Source organism: Somniosus microcephalus, chromosome 27 (assembly GCF_052327205.1).
Source record: "Somniosus microcephalus isolate GS21.2 chromosome 27, FLI_Smic_1.0, whole genome shotgun sequence".
In the NCBI taxonomy this organism is placed as follows: domain Eukaryota; kingdom Metazoa; phylum Chordata; class Chondrichthyes; order Squaliformes; family Somniosidae; genus Somniosus; species Somniosus microcephalus.
The window spans coordinates 46,564,864-46,581,181 of record NC_141013.1 but is presented as its reverse complement, the minus strand read 5'-3'; positions in this window follow the sequence as shown (position 1 = coordinate 46,581,181).

The window sequence follows — 16,318 nt, the reverse complement described above, 5'->3', positions numbered from 1 at the left end:
GCACACGAACACAAGTGCTAATGGAACACACAAAGCTCAACGTAAGCTCGAGGAACAGCACCTCATTTTTCGATTAGACTCTTTACAGCCTTCTGGCCCCACTAATCAAAAAAGGTGGTAGAGAAAAAGCGGGGAATTATAGACCGGTAAGCCTGACATCGGTAGTGGGGAAAATGCTAGAATCTATTATAAAAGATGTAATAGCAGAGCACTTGGTAAGCAGTGACAGGATCAGACAAAGTCAACATGGATTTACAAAAGGTAAATCATGCTTGATTAATCTACTGGAATTTTTTGAGGATGTAACTGGTAAAATAGATAAGGGAGAACCAGTGGATGTGGTGTATTTGGACTTTCAGAAGGCTTTCGATAAGGTCCCACATAAGAGATTAGCGTGCAAAATTAAGGCACATGGGATTGGGGGCAAGGTATTGACTTGGATAGAGAACTGGTTGGTGGACAGAAAGCAAAGAGTTGGAATAAACGGGTCGTTTTCCGAGTGGCAGGCAGTGACTAGTGGGGTACCGCAAGGATCGGTCCTAGGACCCCAGCTGTTCACAATATATATTAATGATCTGGACGAGGGAATTGGATGTAATATCTCCAAATTTGCAGACGACACAAAGCTGGGTGGGAGGGTAAGCTGTGAGGAGGATGTCGTGAAACTCCAGTACGATTTGGACAGATTGGGTGATTGGGCAGAAACATGGCAAATGCACTATAATGTGGATAAATGTGAGGTTATCCACTTTGGTGGCAAAAACAGGAAGGCAGATTATTATTTGAATGGCAATAGATTGGGAGAAGGGGAAGTGCAAAGAGACCTGGGTGTTATTGTGCACCAGTCGCTGAAGGTAAGCATGCAGGTGCAGCAGGTGGTTAAGAAGGCAAATGGTATGTTGGCCTTCGTAGCAAGAGGGTTCGAGTACAGGAACAAGGATGTCTTGCTACAGTTGTACAGGGCCTTGGTGAGACCGCACCTTGAGTATTGTGTGCAGTTTTGGTTGCCTTACCTGAGGAAGGACGTTCTTGCCATGGAAGGAGTGCAGCGAAGATTCACCAGGCTGATACCTGGGATGGCAGGCATGACGTATGAGGAGAGATTGTGTCGATTGGGATTATACTCACTGGAGTTTAGAAGATTGAGAGGGGATCTCATCGAAACCTATAAAATTCTGTCAGGCCTGGACAGACTAGATGCAGGAAGGATGTTTATGATGGCCGGGGAGTCCAGAACCAGGGGTCATAGTCTAAGGATAAGGAGTAAGCCATTTAGGACTGAAATGAGGAGGAATTTCTTCACCCAGAGAGTGGTGAACCTGTGGAATTCTCTGCCACAGAGGGCGGTGGAGGCCAGTTCATTAAATATATTCAAAAAAGAGTTGGATATATTTCTTAAGGCTAAAGGGATCAAGGGATATGGAGAGAAGGCAGGGACCGGGTACTGAATTTGGATGATCAGCCATGATCTCATTGAATGGCGGAGCAGGCTCGAAGGGCCGAATGGCCTACTCCTGCTCCTATCTTCTATGCTTCTATGTTTCTATGCTTCAACATCGAGTTCAACAATTTCAGACCATAACCTCTGCCCTTATTTTTTCAGGTGGCAGCTGTTGCTGATTCTGCCATTCCCATTTGCAACATTTACTCTCTCCTGCCTTCCACCCCATCACAGACCTTCCCTTTTGTTCTTTCCTCCCCTCCCCCCTTTCCCAGCCCCCACATTTGCTTAAAATCTGTTCCATCTCCAACTTTTTCCAGTTCTGATGAAAGGTCATCGACCTGAAACGTTAACTCTGTTTTTCTCTCCACAGATGTTGCCTGACCTGCTGAGTATTTCCAGCATTTTCTGTTTTTGTTTCGGATTGCAGCATCCGCAGTATTTTGCTTTTGAACACACAAGGGTGATTAGTTGACTTTTGATTAAAATATTACAATGGTTTGATTCATAAAATTGGTTTGGAATGTTTGTTTTGTGGTGGCTATTATTGTAGCATTGTGGCCAAGAGGGCACTGTGATGGTCAGTAACAGAGGGAAGGGAAGATGTGGGACTATTGGTGAATGGGGATTGGGGTTGCTTTCACTGGTACCGCAGTCGGATGAGTCGATCACAGACTGCCCAGGCAGAAAGGGACTGCCTAGGTTTGCATCCTCCCTTTCGCTTCCTCCTCTTCCGCCATATGCCTGGTGGCAAGGGCTGTGCCCGCATGATGGCGAGGTTGTGGACCACGACGAATCTTGAGACACACTCTGGTGAACACCAAAGCGCTCCTCCAGAGCGGTCCAGGCAGCGGAAGCGTTCTTTAAGGATGCCAATGGTCTGCTCCATCAGATTCCGTGTCAGGACTAATAAAAAATGTCCTAGTAAAGGATCCCCTTGGAATGAGTGACCATAATATGGTTGAATTCCAAATTCAGTTTGAGGGTGAGAGATTTGGATCTCAAACCAGCGTACTAAGCTTAAATAAAGGAGACTATGAAGGTATGAGAGTAGAATTGACTAAAGTGGACTGGGAAAACAGATTAAAGTGTAAGACGGTACAAGAGCAGTGGTCTACATTCAAGGAGATATTTCACATCTTTCAGGATAAATATATTCCACTGAGGAAAAAGGGGAGTAAAAGAAAAGACAGCCATCTGTGGCTTAGTAAAGTAATAAAGGATAGTATCCGACTGAAAACAAGGGCATATAAAGTAGCCAAATCTAGTGGGAGGATAGAAGATTGGGAAGCATTTAAAAGCCAGCAAACAATAACTAAAAGATTAATTAAGAAAGGGAAGATAGATTATGAAAGTAAACTAGCAAAAAATATAAAAACAGATAGCAAGAGTTTCTACAGCTATATAAAAAGAAAAAGGGTGGCTAAAGTGAACGTTGGTCCCTTAAAGGATGGGACCGGGAAACTAGTGGTGGGGAACATGGAGATGGCAAAGACGCTGAACAAATATTTTGTATCAATCTTTACAGTAGAGGACACTAAAAATATCCCAACACTGGACAAACAGGGGGCAATGGGGGGGGGGAGGAGCTAAACACGATTAAAATCACTAAGGAGATGGTACTCAGTAAAATAATGGGACTTAAGGTGGATAAATCCCCCGGACCTGATGGCCTACATCCTAGGGTCTTGAAAGAAGTGGCGGTAGGGATTGTGGATGCATTGGTGATCATTTTCCAGAACTCCCTGGACTCAGGAAAGGTCCCAGCAGATTGGAAAACTGCTAATGTAACACCCTTATTTAAGAAGGGAAGTAGACAAAAAGCTGGAAACTATAGACCAGTTAGCCTAACATCTGTGGTTGGCAAAATGTTGGAGTCCATTATTAAGGAAACAGTAACAGAGCATTTGGATAAACATAATTTAATAGGACAGAGTCAGCAAGGTTTTACGAAGGGGAAGTCATGTTTGACAAATTTGCTCGAATTCTTTGAGGATGTAACATACAGGGTGGATAAAGGGGAACCAGTGGATGTAGTGTATTTGGACTTCCAAAAGGCATTTGACAAGGTTCCACACAAAACATTACTGATCAAGATAAAAATCACGGGATTGGGGGTAATATACTGGCATGGGTGGAAGATTGGCTATCGAACAGAAAACAAAGAGTTGGGATAAATGGTTCATTCTCGGGCTGGCAATCAGTAACTAGTGGTGTTCCGCAGGGGTCAGTGCTCGGACCCCAACTCTTTACAATCTATATTAACGATTTGGAGGAAGGGACCGAGTGCAACTTATCCAAGTTTGCCGACGATACAAAGATGGGAGGGAAAGCAGTGAGTGAGGAGGACATAAAAAACCTGCAAAAGGACATAGACAGGCTAAGTGAGTGGGCAGAGATTTGGCAGATGCAATATAATGTTGGAAAGTGTGAGGTTATGCACTTTGGCAGAAAAAAATCAAAGAGCAAGTTATTATCTAAATGGAGAGAAACTGGAAAGTGCTGCAGTACAAAGGGGTCTGGGGGTCCTGGTGCATGAAACACAAAAAGTTAGTATGCAGGTGCAGCAGGTGATCAGGAAGGCCAATGGAATCTTGGCTTTTATTGCAAGGGGGATGGAGTATAAAAACAGGGAAGTCTTGCTGCAGTTATACAGGGTATTGGTGAGGCCACACCTGGAATACTGCATGCAGTTTTGGTTTCCATATTTAACAAAAGATATACTTGCTCTCGAGACGGTTCAGAGAAGGTTCACTCGGTTGATTCCAGAGATCAGGGGGTTGACGTATGAGGAAAGGTTGAGTAGGTTGGGCCTCTACTCATTGGAATTCAGAAGAATGAGAGGCGATCTTATCGAAACTTATAAGATTGTGAGGGGGCTTGATCGGGTGGATGCGGTGAGGATGTTTCCACTAATGGGTGAGACTAGAACTAGGGGGCATAATCTTAGAATAAGGGGCTGCCCTTTCAAAACTGAGATGAGGAGAAACTTCTTCACTCAGAGGGTAGTAAATCTATGGAATTTGCTACCCCAGAGAGCTGTGGAAGCTGCAACATTAAATAAATTTAAAATGGAGATAGACATTTTCCTAGCAGATAAGGGAATTAGGGGTTACGGGGAGAGGGCAGGAAAGTGGACGTTGTTGTGTCCGTGTATAATAAGACACAGACTGCGGAGAACGGTACAACAGGTGTTTACTCAAAGTGGCTCACACGGGAACTGACTGTACAGATTACTACTCAGTGCAATATACAGGTGTGGTCACTGCCGGTACTACAGTATACATGAGCTGTAAAAAGTAGTTCCCCCCCTTAAAGGTATATACATTACAATTCCTCCCCTTTTAGATTAACAGTACCATAACACTCATTTAACAATTAAATATCAAACTAATTACAATGAACACTTTTAACATGCAACATTAGCTGAAAATAGTCTATTTATATTTTCAGTCTTTGGGGAGGCTTCCTGATCCTTTCTGGATAGCGCCTTTCCCGAGTGCCTTGCTCTTGGTGCGGAGGCGATTCTGGCCCCCTGTCGTCGGTTGGTTCATCAGCTTCCGATGCTACTGTTTCTGGGGTAGATGCGACCTGTACGTCAGGTTCATCACCAGGTACGTATGGGCGAGGCATGGGGTTGACTTGTTCCTGTGACTCTAGGACCTGGTCAGCATGGCGTCTCACGATGCTCTCCCCAACGTCCACTGTGTACATTAGTGGGCCCTGCCGTGTGCATATCATGCCTGGCTGCCATTTTTCTGTTCGGTAGTTGCGGGCCAAGACTGGTTGCCCTACATTGAAGCTCCTTGTTGGCTTCTCATGGATGTGCTGGAATTGCTTACTCTCAACATCTCTTCGTACGTTTGGTCTGAGCAAATCCAGGCGAGATCTTAACCTTCAGTTAAAGAACATCATGGCTGGGACATGGTTGGTGACTGCATGTGTCGCATTCCGGTAGGCGAACAGGAAATTGTCCACCTTGTGCTGCAGTGGAATGTTGTCATTGTACATAGCATTTATTGCCTTCTTAAAGGTTTGTACGAACCTCTCAGCCAATCCATTTGTGGCTGGTTGATACGGGGCGGACGTGTAATGCCTTACCCCATTCTATTTCAAGAACCTCCGGAACTCTTCGGACACAAACTGTGGTCCGTTGTCAGAGCAAATCTGTTCTGGCAAGCCATTCCTGGCAAAAATGGTCCGTAGGACTGCAATAGTTTTCTCCGTGGTGGTGGAGGACATTTTGATGACCTCAGGCCATTTCGAGTGCGCGTCCACGGCTATTAAAAACATTGAGTCCATGAATGGACCAGCAAAATCAATATGCACCCGTTGCCATGGAGATGAGGGCCACTCCCATGGGTGTAGACGTGCCTGTGGTGGTGCATTTTGGACTTTCTGGGATCCTGAGCAGCTCTTGGTCAGGTCCTCGATTTGTTTATCGATTCCCGGCCACCACACATAAGCCCTGGCTAGGCTTTTCATTTTTACCCCTCCCAGATGACCCTCATGAAGCTCATTGAGCACTCTATCCCTTAACTTGGGTGGAATTACCACTCGGGATCCACACATCAAGGTCCCCAGGCACACTGACAGCTGTTCTCTCCTTGTCGAGAACAGTGAGTCGCCATGTGCTGGCCATCCCTTCACCGTCAAATCATATACCCGAGACAGTGTCGGGTCATTTCGGGTTTCCTTTTCGATACAAGCGTTAGTTACCGGTAGGTATTCAACTATAGTCGAATGGAATATTTCGACAGGATCCACTGCTGGTGCTTCCTCCGCAGTAGGCAGTGGCAGACGTGATAACCCATCAGCATTTCCATGCTGTTTCGTGCCCTTATATTCAATCTCATAGTGGTGCGCCCCTAGAAAAAGTGACCATCTTTGTAGTCGTTGCGCAGTCATCACCGGAACGCCCTTCTTTGGATTAAAAATGGAGACAAGAGGCTGGTGATCAGTCAGCAAGGTGAATTTCTGCCCGTGCAGATAGTGATTGAACTTTTTCACTCCCCACACTAGGCTGAGGGCCTCCCTGTCAATCTGGGCGTAGTTACGCTCGGCTGAGGTTAGTGATCGTGACGCAAAGGCTATTGGCCTCTCTGAGCCGTCCGAGAATTTGTGCGACAGCACCGCTCCAATGCCGTAGGGTGACGCATCACATGCCAACCGAATTGGTAATGCTTGGTTGTAATGGGCCAATACGGTTGGATCCGTGGTACAGTGGATATGCTATTATTAAATAATCACACGGATGCTGTACATTAACAAATAACAGGTCTTTACTGGAGGAGGGTAATCTCTAGACTGGGGGTACAGAGGCATGCGCAATGCTTATATACCGGTGTGGTCACTGCCGGTACTACAGTATACAGGAGCTGTAAAAGTAGTTCTGACTTAAAGGCACATACACTACAATTCCTCCCCTTTTAGATTAGTAATACCCCTAATATTCAAATAACAATTAACATTTCAACATGTACATTAAACAACAAGAGTCCATTTATAGATTCAGTCTTTGGGGCAGCTTCCTGACCCTTTCGGGATAGCGCCTTTCCAGAGGTTCTTGTTCTTGGTGCGGAGGCGACTCTGACCCCTTTTCATCAGGTAGTTCATCGGGTTCCACTGCTACTGGGTCTGAAGTAGATGCTACCGGTATGTGGGGTTCATCCTCAGGTACTCGAGACATGGGGTTGACGCGTTCCTGTGATGCTAAGATCTGATCGACGTGGCGTCTCACAATGTTCTCCCCGATATCCACTGTGTACATTAATGGCCCCTGCCTTGTACATATCGTTCCGGGTTGCCACTTCTCTGTTCGATAGTCATGGGCCAAGACTGGTTGCCCTACATTGAAGCTCCTTGTCGGCTTCTCATTGATGTGCTGGAATTGTTTGTCCTCAACATTTCTTCGCACATTTGGTCTGAGCAAGTCCAGATGAGATCTCAACCTTTGGTTAAAGAACATCATGGCCGGGGTCTGGTTGGTAACTGCATATGTCGCGTTTCGGTAGGCTAATAAGAAATTGTCCATCTTATGCTGTAGTGGAATTTCATCATCGCACATGGCCTTTATCGCCTTCTTAAAGGTTTGTACGAACCTCTCAGCCAATCCATTTGTGGCTGGATGATATGGGGCGGATGTGTAATGCCATGAATGGACCAGTGAAATCAATGTGCACCCGTTGCCATGGAGAGGAGGGCCACTCCCATGGGTGTAGAGGGGCATGTGGTGGTGCATTTTGGACCTTCTGGCATCCTAAGCAGCTCTTCGTTAGGTCTTCGATTTGTTGATCGATTCCCGGCCACCACACATAAGCCCTAGCAAGGCTTTTCATTTTTACTCCCCCCAGATGACCTTCATGTAGCTCATTTAGCACTCTCTCCCTTAACTTGGGTGGAATCATATGTTGGCCATCCCCTCACCGTCAATTCATATACCCGTGACAGCGTCGGATCATTGCGGGTCTCCTTCTCTATATCCGCGTTTGTTACTGGCAATCGTTCAATTATTGACGAATAAAATATCTCGATAGGGTCCACTGCTGGTGCTTCCTCCACAGTAGGCAGTGGCAGGCGCGATAGCCCATTAGCGTTCCCATGCTGTTTCGTGCCTTTATATTCAATTTCATATTGATTCGCCCCTAGAAACAGGGACCATCTTTGTAACCGCTGTGCAGTCATCACTAGAACGCCCTTCTTAGGATTAAAGATGGAGACAAGTGGTTGGTGGTCAGTCAGCAAGGTGAACTTCTGCCCATGCAGATAGTGGTTGAATTTTTTTACTCCCCATACTAGGCTGAGGGCCTCCCTGTCAATCTGGGCGTAGTTGCACTCGGCTGAGGTTAGTGACAGAGACGCAAAGGCTACTGGCCTCTCCAACCCATCTGGGAATTTGTGCGACAGCACCGCTCCAATACCATAGGGTGATGCGTCACATGCCAAACGAATTAGTTGTGCTGGGTTGAAATGGGCCAACACCTCTTTTGATGTGATCAATTCTTTACACTTCTGGAAAGCTCGTCTACGTTCGTCATCCCACTTCCATGGTACCCCTGTTTGCAGTAGAGTGTTCAGCGGGTGTAATACCGTAGACAAATTTGGTAAGAACTTGTGGTAGTAGTTTACCAGCCCGAGGAACGACCTCAGTTGTGACGCATTTTCCGGTGCTGGAGCCTTGACTACTGCCTCAATCTTGTCAGGGGACTTATGTAACCCCTCTTCATCGATGACGTGGCCGCAATACGAGATCTGTTTCTGGAAAAACTCGCACTTGTGGCAATTAGCTCGTAACCCATACTCCTTTAATCTGGTGAGCACCTTCTCCAAGTTGGCGAGGTGATCACCGTCATTTTCGCCCGTGACCAAGATGTCGTCCAAATAACACTGGGTCCCTGGAATCCCTTGCAGGACCTGATCCATCGCCCTCTGCCAGATAGCCGGAGCCGAGGCTGCTCCAAACACCAGCCGGTTGTATTGATAGAGACCTTTATGAGTGTTGATCGTAAGGTAATGTTTCGAAGCTTCTTCTACCTCCATTTGCAAGTACGCCTGGGCTAGATCAATTTTGGTGAAGCGTTTACCTCCAGATAGTGAGGTGAAAATATCCTCAATTCGTGGAAGCGGATATTGCACCGTGTGAAGGACTGGGTTCACTGTCGCCTTAAAATCCCCACAGATGTGGACCTTCTTTGGTTCCCCAGGCGTATTACTCAACGACCTCTTCATTACAGGAACGATGGGTGTAGCCCACTCGCTCCAGTCCACTTTGGACAGTACTCCTGAATGTTCCAACCCTTCCACCTCTGCTTCAACAGCTGGTCTGATCGCATAAGGCACTGGTCTGGCCTTCAGAAACTTTGGGCTTGCATTTTCCTCTATTTTAATCATTGCTGTTATTCCTTTTAGTGTTCCTAGTCCCTCCTGGAACACTTCTTTTGCGTCAGTTAGCATTTTTGAGTCGTCCAGGTGTGACGTCGTCATCCTTTTTGGCCTCAACCTTCAGTGCCTGTATGGAATGCCAATCTAATTGTATCTTCCGGATCCATTCACGTCCTAGCAGTGGTGGTCCTCCATTTGGCAATACATATATATCCATTTTAGGTATTTCCTGACCTTTATATGTCACTTTCACCCTTATTTTTCCTTTGGGGTAGACTTTTTGCCCCGTATACGTCTTCAAGACAATCTCTGTAGCTTTCAATGGTATGTGTGAAAAAAGCCGCTTGTAGTCTCTTTGATTTATGACTGTTAGAGCTGACCCTGTGTCCAATTCCATTTCCACTTGGACTCCGTCTATCTTGAGTGTAACCCAGATAGTCTGGTGATCCTCCATTTCGGTTACCTTATGTAGTTTCAGACAACCCAGCTCCTTGCTTCCGGAGTCTGTGTCACTTTTCTGTTCGTCTGAACCACTGTCCATCACCTGGTGTACCTTTTTGTACTTCTCCTGTGGAGATTTCTTACTGTTGGTTTTCTTCCCAGACCTGCAGACTCTTGCTATGTGTCCTGCTTTCCCACACTGTCTGCACACTTGGTCCTTGAACCAACAATCTTTCTGGTCATGTGTTGTTCTGCCGCAGCGATAGCACTTCCCTGTTCCATAGGACATTTCATTGGTGGCATATTCTTGCGGTCTCCGTTGTATCTCTGCAGCGCCCCTTGCGGCTGCTTCGCGTGATACTGCCATACTGAAAGCTTTGTCCAGCGTAAGGTCCTTTTCTGATAGAAGACGTTTCTGGGTTCCTTCACTTTGTAGCCCACACACAAACTTGTCCCTTAACGTGTCTGCTAGTCCCGCTCCAAACTGGCAGTGTTTCGATAGCTTGCGCAGTTCCGTTAGGTACTCAGCATTGCTTTCGTCTTTGTGTTGGTTCCTTTTATGGAACTTAAATCGTTCTGCTATCAGCAGCGGTGTGGGGTTTAAGTAGGATCTCTGCTGTGCTTTCAAAATTCTTGTTTACCGGCTGCTCTGGGGTTATTAGATTTTGCAGTAACCCATAAGTTTTTGTACCCATGGAATTTAACAGAATCAGTGCTTTATTAGCATCTGGCACTTCATTCGCCCTGCAGTACACCTCAATACGTTCCACATATGTCGCCCAATCTTCGACTTCATTGTTGAACGTAGAGATACTGCCACTCTTCGGCATCCTTGGGTGTGCGTTAACTATCACAAATGGCGCCTCCCGCGCGTCCCCTTCTTCTCCGCTGGCACAAAACGGCGTCTCCCGCGCATTCCTTCCTTCCAGCGCTCGCCCTTCTTCTCCGCTGCGGCTTCTAAAAATGCCGTCTCCTGCGCTCTTCCTTCTTCTCCGCGGCTCAATGGCATCTCCCGCGCTCTCCCTTCTTCTCCACGGCTCAATGGCGCCTCCCGCGCTCTTCCTTCTTCTCTGCGCCTCAATGGCGTCTCCCCTTTCTTCGCCCCGCGGACCCTGTTCAGCCCGTGAGCACTGGCTGTGCTCCGCGCGTTCTTCTTTCTATATTTTTCGACGCCGCTCAGTCCAGAACCCGACTGTTTCTTACCCTCTCTCTCTCCGGTTTGTTTTATTTTCCTCGACGCCGCTCGGTGTTCAACCCCCGGCTGCGCCCTGCGCTCTTCTCCCTCTGTCTTACCCCGTCGACGCTGCTCGGCTCTCTCTCTCTGCCGTCGGTCGGCTCCAGCCGCCGCTGCTCGGGAAGGGTCTGGCTGGACCTGTCGTCGGTCTCTTATTGCTCGTTGTGGCTGGGGAACCAAGCCCGGCTCTCCACAGCCTCCCCTGCAAAGTTGGATCTCTGCCTGACTGCTGGGCGGTTGCTCGTGATCGACGCCCGTGTTCCTGGCCTCGACTTTTTTTTTATGTTGCAGGTAGATTCGAATCGACACTCGTCGCCACTGTTGGATCCGTGGTTCAGTGGATATGCTATTATTAAATAATCACACGGATGCTGTACATTAACATATAACAGGTCTTTACTGGAGGAGGGTAATCTCTAGACTGGGGGTCAGAGGCATGTGCAAAGCTTATGTACCGGTGTGGTCACTGCCGGTACTACAGTATACAGGAGCTGTAAAAGTAGTTCTGACTTAAAGGCACATACACTACAAATACCTTTCAATGTGATTAGTGTTTTGCTCTCTGGAAAGCTTGTCTACATTCGTCATTCCACTTCCATGGCACCCCAGTTTGCAGTAGGGTGTTCAGTGGGTGTAGTATTGTAGACAAATTTGGCAAGAACTTATGGTAGTAGTTTACCAGCCCGAGGAATGACCTCAGTTGTGACACATTTTCTGGTGCTAAAGCCTTGACTACTGCCTCAATCTTCTCTGGGGACTTATGTAACCCCTCTTTATCGATAACGTGGCCACAATACGAGATCTGTTTTCTAAAAAACTCGCATTTGGGGCGGTTAGCTCGGAGCCCATATTCCTGCAATCTAGTGAGCACCTGCTCCAGGTTGGCAAGGTGATCACTGTCATTTTCGCCTGTGACCAGGATGTCGTCGAAATAACACTGGGTCTCTGGGATCCCTTGCAGGACTTGTTCCATTGCCCTCTGCCAAATAGCCGGAGCTGATGCTACCCCGAATACCAGCCGGTTGTATTGGTAGAGACCTTTATGGGTGTTGATTGTGAGGTATTTTTTTGATGCTTCTTCTACCTCCATTTGCAGATACGCCTAGGCCAGATCAATCTTAGTGAAGCGTTTCCCTCCAGATAGCGAGGCGAAAATATCTTCAATCCGCAGAAGTGGATATTGTACGGTGTGAAGGACCGGGTTCACTGTTACCTTAAAGTCCCCACAGATGCGAACCTTCCTTGGTTCCCCAGGCGTGCTGCTCAACGACTTTTTCATCACAGTGATGATGGGTGTAGCCCACTCGCTCCAGTCTACCTTGGACAGTACACCTGAACGTTCCAGACTCTCCAGCTCTGCTTCGACGGCTGGGCGGATCGCATAAGGTACCGGTCTGGCCTTAAAAAATTTTGGGCTTGCGTTTTCTTCAATTTTAATCGTCGCTGTCATGCCTTTTAGTGTTCCGAGTCCTTGCTGGAACACTTCTTTCGCGTCAGTTAGGATCTTTGACAATCGCCCAGGTGTGACGTCGTCATCCTTTTTGTCAGCCACAGTCAGTGCCTGTATGGAATGCCAATCCAGTTGTATTTTCCGGATCCATTCACGTCCCAGTAATGGTGGTCCTCCATCTTGTAATACATACAGGTCTAGTTTTGGTGTTTCCTTACCGTTATATATAAAGGTCAACCTTACTTTTCCTTTGGGGTAGACTTTTTGCCCGTGTACGTCTTCAAAATAATTTTTGTGTCTCTCAAGGGTATGTGTGAGAATAGCCGCTCGTAGTCCCGTCGGTTTATGACTGTTAGGGCTGATCCTGTGTCCAATTCCATCTTTACCTGGACTCCTGCTATCTTGAGAGTGACCCAAATGGTTCGGTGATCCTCCGTTGTGATCACATTATGTAGTTTCAGACAACTCAGTTCCCTGCTTTCAGAGTTGTTATCACTCTTTTGTTCGTCTGAACTATTCTCCGTCATCTTATGTACCTTCTTGTACTTTCCTTTGGTAGGTTTCTTATTGCTGGTTTTCTTTCCCGACCTGCAGACTCGTGCTATGTGTCCTACTTTTCCACACTGTCTGCACACTTTGTCTTTGAACCAGCAATCATTCTGGTCGTGTGTTGTTCTGCCGCAGCGATAGCACTTCTCTGTTCTGTATGACATTTCGTTTGTGCCATATTCTTGCGGTCTCTGTTGTATCTCTGCAGCGCCCCGTGCTGCTGCTTCATATGATACCGCAATGCTGAAAGCCTTTTTCAGCGTAAGGTCCTTTTCAGATAAAAGCCGTTTCTGGGTTCCTTCACTTTGAAGCCCACACACAAACTTGTCCCTTAAGGTATCTGCCAGTATCGCTCCAAACTGGCAGTGTTTTGATAGTTTGCGCAGTTCTGTTAAATAATCAGCATTGCTTTCATCCTTATGCTGGTTCTGTTTGTGAAACTGGAATCTTTCTGCTATCAGCAGCGGTGTGGGGTTTAAATGTCCCTGTAGTATCGTTACTATGTCTTCAAAACTCTTTTCCATTGGCTTCGTTGGGGTTACTAGATTTCGTAATAAACCATACGTCTTTGCACCCATTAAATTTAACAATACCTATGCTTTCTCGTCATCTGACACCTCATTTGCCTTGCAGTACACCTCTATTCGTTCGACATATGTAGTCCAATCTTCGGCTTCATTGTCAAATGCGGTGATACTGCCACTCTTTGGCATTTTGGGCGTGGTTTAAAATGGCGTCTCCCAATGGCTTAAAATGGCGTCTCCCGCGCTTTCTTTCCTCCCCCGCTGTTGCCAACGCCGCTCCCGGCGGTTCTCGTGGCAATGGCGGTGCCCTGTAGGTTTCGCGCGCTTCTCCTGCGCTGCTGCCAATGCCGCTCTCGGCAGTCCTCATGGCAATGGCGGCGCCTCGCGGGTTTCTGCTCATCTCTCTCTCCCTCTCTTTGATGCTGCTTGGCCCCTGAACACCGGCTGCGCCCTGTGCGCTCTGCCCTCTCTCTCTCTCCCCCGTCGACGTTGCTCGGCCCTTTGCTGTGCCGCTCGGTCGGGCTCTAGCCCGCCGCTGTCCAGGAAGGGTCTGCGCACTACCTGTTGCCAGCCCGTTTCGCTGGACCACCTCGACTGGAAAGCCAAGCCTGGCTCTCGACAGCCTCCCCCGCAATTCTCAAATCTCTGCTTGATGACTGGGCGGTTGCCCGTGGTCAACGCCCGAGTCTCTGGCCTTGACCTCCAATCCACTGATCTCCAGGAACGAATCCCCGGGAGGTGATGCAGAGTTGCAGGTAGGTTCGAACTTGCCTTGTCGCCAATGTTGTGTCCGTGTATAATAAGACACAGACTGCAGGAGAAACGGTACAACAGGTGTTTACTCAACGTGGCTCACACGGGAACTGACTGTACAGATTACTACTCAGTGCTTTATACAGGTGTGGTCACTGCCGGTACTACAGTATACATGAGCTGTAAAAAGTAGTTCCCCCCCTTAAAGGTACATACATTACAGACGTGAGTCTAGATTCAGATCAGCCGGGGAAAGGCTGTTCCCACTAGTTGATGGTACAGGTAGACTACCTTTCATCCGAACTTCCGAAAACCGAAACCCTCTAAAAACCGAAGGTTTTTTCGTTCAGCGTAAGTCGTGCGCACGACATGACCAGAGTGGCACACTACCCCGACCCCCGCCGACGACCCCCCGCGGACCCCCGCAGACCCCGACCCCCGCCGACCCCCCCCGCGGACCCCCCCCGTGGACCCCTGCCGACCCCCGCCGACCCCCCCGCGGACCCCCGCCAACCCCCCCGCGGACCCCCCCCGCGGACCCCCCCGCCGACCCCGACTCCCGCCGACCCCCCCGCCGACCCCGACCCCCGCCGACCCCCCCCGCGGACCCCCGCCGACCCCCCCGCCGACCCTGACCCCCGCCGACCCACACCGACAAATTTCCCAGTCTTATAAAATACCTTCCGAAATCCAAAATTTTCCGAAAACCGAAACACGGCTGGTCCCAAGGTTTTCGGATAAAGGATAGTCTACCTGTACAAGGACTAGGGGACACAGATTTAAGGTTTTGGGCAAGAGATACAGGGGGGATGTGAGGAAAAACTTTTTACACAGCAAGTGGTGAGGACCTGGAACTCGCTGCCGACAGAAGTGGTGGAAGCGAAGACACTCAATGTTTTCAAGGGGAGACTGGATAGGCACTTGAGGGAAATAAACTTGCGGGGTTACGGGGATAGAGAGGGGGAATGGGACTGACTGGATTGCTCTACAGAAAGCCGGCACGGACTCGATTGGGCTGAATGGCCTCCTTCTGTGCTGTTATGACTCTATGGGGGAAAAATTGAGTTGCGCCCCCTTTGGGGTGCTACCTTTAGCGCTCCGGAAAAATTAGCGCCCCCGCAACAGAAATTGAGTGGCAGTGCCCCAGGAGGGAAGCGGAGGGCTACTGGAAGCGCCCTCTTCCCCCTTGGGGCGCTGCGAGGGAATATCGCGGCACTGCGGCACGTCGCGCAGCGGTATTGCAGGCCTCCCCTTCTTAAAGGGGAGGGGCCTTGCACAGTGCAACCCGGGGACAACTGGGCCACTGGGGATCGGAGTGCCAGCAAAAGAGCCCAGCACTCAAGAGAAGTGCCAACGGAAGTGGTGGAAGCAGAGACACTCAATGTTTTCAAGGGGGGGCGGGTCAGGTGCAGCTGGTCCCAGGCTAACCAGCACCTCCCAGTACCCTGGTCTTTCTGACCAACTGTCGTGAGCACCTGTACATCTACACACCCAGCAGAGGATGTTCATAGTGAGCTTGAGGATGCAGTTGATGAGTCCCAGTGCAAGAGGAGCAAGGGGCGGTGCCAGAGACAGACCACAATCAATTTAGTTCCTTCCTCGGTTGCACTGACCAAAGATTTTGAGCTCCCTGAGTCTGCATATAAACGAAGATTGCTGTTTGAGTTGGATCATCCCCTGGAGTTGGCTGTCCAATATACCCTGTAGTCCATCAGCCATCATCAGGACTGAAGAGAAACATAGAAACATAGAAGATAGGAGCAGGAGTAGGCCATTCGGCCCCTCGAGCCTGTTCCGCCATTCAATGAGATCATGGCTGATCATCCAAATTCAGTACCCTGTCCCTGCCTTCTCCCCATATCCCTTGATCTCTTTTGCCTTCAGAAATATAGTTGAATCCGTGAATGTTAATGTATGGTATTCTTAAATAAATCGACAGAAACTGCAGAGGAACAATTAACAGGTGTTTACTGGATGCAGGTTACTCAAAAACTGAAGTACAGATCCCTACTCAGGGTTTATATACCGGTGTGGTCACTGCCGGT